The 3,328-nt window shown below is 45.2% G+C and overlaps 1 pseudogene; it reads left to right on the plus strand.

Annotated features, from left to right (window-relative positions):
* The first annotated feature begins 1,902 nt into the window (after positions 1-1,902).
* Positions 1,903-2,580, plus strand: LOC147342627 (RNA polymerase II subunit A C-terminal domain phosphatase SSU72 like protein 3 pseudogene; annotated as a pseudogene).
* The last annotated feature ends 748 nt before the right edge of the window (positions 2,581-3,328 follow it).

Here is a 3,328-nt window from a genome sequence, read left to right on the forward strand (position 1 = left end):
TCTCCTCTAATGGTCATCTGTATTTGCAGCTGCTCCATAGTGCTAAGTCTCAGCTCCGCCTCAGATCATCAGGAATCAGATTCTCATGAGGAACACACAGCCTAGATCTCTCCCATGGGTGGTACACAGTAGGGTTCGTGTTCCCATGAGAATCTGGTGCTACCCCTGATCTGACAGGAGACGGAGCTTAGGCTGCAACGTGAGCCCTGGGGAGCAGCTGTAAATACAGATGAAGCTTCGCTCACTCCTGCTGTGTGGCTTGGTTCCTAACAGGCCATGGACCAGTGCTGGTCTGTGGCCCAGGGTTTGGGGACCCTGTCGGCACTGCAGACATCAGGAAGACTTGTGGAGTGACACACGAGCACTTCTCAAGCACTGAGAGCTCAAGTGCTGACTGCCACAGTACTGACACTTTTCACAAGACCTGTCTCAGGCTCAGAGACAGACTCAGGAGCACACAAATCAGAAGTAAGGATTTCTTCCACTGTGTGACATTAGAGCCATTCTATGAATACATATGCTATCTCAACTCTGTTGAAACATGGCCCTTCCCTTGAATCAGGATTATAGTTCTGGCTGTAAGATCTTGCTTCTATCTTTTTTTTTTTTTTTTTTTTCTCTTCTCTTTTCCCCCAAGAACGCTTTAGGTCTCAGTCATTGACTCATAAAAACATTTTCACACCATGTTTAAGATCTGACTACCTTTTCAGTTATGCCTGGCCTTTTCTCTAATCTGGCTTTTCTCTTCAGAAATCCCATCTCCCATCTAGAGGCAGGGCTTTGGATGCCTTCCCAGGGACTATCAATGTCCATCCAAGTTTCAGAAGCCTCTGCTTTGAGTTAGTTGCTCTGAAACTTTGGAGCCCATCACAGTCATCTGAAGGGCTTTGTACTTTCCAGATGTTTGGGCTTCACTCCCAGAGAATCCGATTCAGTGATCCAGGGCCCCAATTTCTGCTGTGAACAAGCTGCTGGTCGATGCTGATGCTGTGGGTCTCGGGAATGAAACTTTGAGTAGACTTGGGATACTTATTGATGGAGGACTCTTTGCAATGTGAGAATTACTGCAACAGACAGATTCATGGGAACATTCAGTCTGTGGCTCTATGAAGAGATCTTTCTCCTGTGCCATTTCAAAGTGAAGGGCCCCGTTTCCAATTTTGACATCTGTATCATGAAATGTAATGAAAAGTCTTCTGTTGTGAGTATGGAGTGCTCAGACAGAGCTGCTCTTGGAGACATGTTAAGGGAGAGGGAGTTCACATTGCTGTCTTCAGAATCATTATGAATTGAGAAAAAGCCAATGGAGAAAATGTGATGTTCTTGCAACTTGTGAAACACCATTGGCAGGCCTGTTATCCAGAGGTTGCTTTTGACAATGGCAAATCAATTTATTGATTGATGGGCACAACTACAGATATCTTCATATGATTTAACACAACTACACTCTGGGATATCAACCATACATGAGAAGTAGAGAACAGCCATTGTGATTCTTTGTATCATTGAATTAGTAGGTTTGGAAATTTCAAAGACGTTTTCCGTATACATTCCTTAGGTTTTTGGAGAGGCCTGTGATAGGCAGGCAGGTTGAGTAGTTGTTTTATCTAACTGATCTTAGCCCCATACACACCAGCACAACAGATTTAACTGGAGGTTGCATGATGCTGGTGGGCGAGTAGGCAAGTCATTGCAGTAGAGGGTGATTTAATCACCAGATTGTTCTGATGACTAGATTGGATTCACTTCTCTGGTGAGAGCCCCTATCCAAATTCAGTTAATTTAATACTGAAAAGCAAAAACCCAATCACTCAAGATTTAACCCAATTACCAATCAAGAGTTCCCTCTCCACAATGCGGGGAGGTGACTCCATATAAATAAGGTTTTGTTCCTTAACATTAACACTGCTTGGAAGAACAGGACCCAGCTGATCTTCTCTATGGCTTCAGAGTCCCCCTCAGCCCCTGAAATCTATCAGTCTGGCTGGAGTCCCAATGAGCACCATCATGCCTTCCTGTCCCCTCAGGGTGGCGGTGGTCTATATGAGTAATGTGAATAGGAGCAAGGGAGCCTGACGCATCTTCAAGAGGAAAGGCTTCAGTGTCAGGCCTTTTCGGGCAGTATCCTGAGTAAGCTCCCAAGGCTGGCATCCAACCAACCAGTGATGTGTTATGCTCAACTTCATACAAGAAGATGCACAAGGACCTTTCCTGTAAAGACCAAAGGAAGGGAGTCTTACAAATCTTGGGGGAAAAAATGAGAAAATCAAGTCCCATCCAGAAAGATTTCAAGGGTGCAGAGATCCCTCCAACGTCACCTTCACCTGTAAGGAGAGAGTCTATTTCAAGGTGGTGGCAGAGCCATGTGCCAGAGAAGAGGAGACTGTCCAGCCTGTGCACATGATCAATGTGGACATGGAGGGCACCCTGGAGGCAGCCACCCTGGGAGCTTTGATCCTCTGTGAGCTCTGCCAAGGTCTCCAGCAGGCTGAGGACATGGAAAGGAATCTGGCTGAGCTGCTCCAGGAAGCAAAGGAGAAAACAGGAAGGTGCTTTCTGCACACGATCTGCTTCCGCTGAAGATCTTGGCTGGTTTCAGCTCCTTTGTTAGTAAGAACTTGTGCCTGGATTTTTGGGCAAGTCAGCACTTTCTGTGAGAAACATCTTCAAAGCCCTTTCCACTAAAAGCTGACCATATGATCTTTTTCAGATATACCCCACCCAGGGAAGGAAGTGGAGGATAAAAAGATTTTAAGGGAAATAGAACATAGATTACACGTAGGTATCAAAACCCTTTCAATGTGAGGGACAATGGTGTGGGTACTTGGAAGGAGCAAGTCAATGCTTACACAGTTTGCAAAACAGTTAATCTCTACTGCTAAGTCGCTTCAGTCGTGTCTGACTTTGTGCAACCTCATAGACTGCAGCCTACCAGGCTTCTCCGTCCATGGGATTCTCCAGGCAAGAACACTGGAGTGGGTTGCCATTTCCTTCTCCAATGCATGAAAGTGGAAAGTGAAAGTGAAGTCGCTCAGTCATGTCCAACTCTTAGCGACCCCATGGACTGCAGCCTACCAGGCTCCTCCATCCATGGGATTTTCCGGGCAAGAGTACTGGAGTGGGGTGCCATTGCCTTCTCCCAGTTAATCTCTAGGACTCCATTTTTCTGATGAACAAACCAAGCTTATATGTTGAAGGATATTCTTATTAAAACAAATTGTTCCATTCATTTATATCGATAACAACTTAACTTCCTTTTGGCATAATGTTAAACATTATTATTATTTTTGTGTGTGTGTGGTGAGAGAGTATTGTACTGAATTGTATG

This window comes from Bos grunniens, chromosome 29, assembly GCF_055505025.1.
Source record: "Bos grunniens cultivar Pamir isolate PY7600 chromosome 29, Bosgru_T2T1.0, whole genome shotgun sequence".
Taxonomy (NCBI): Eukaryota; Metazoa; Chordata; class Mammalia; order Artiodactyla; family Bovidae; genus Bos; species Bos grunniens.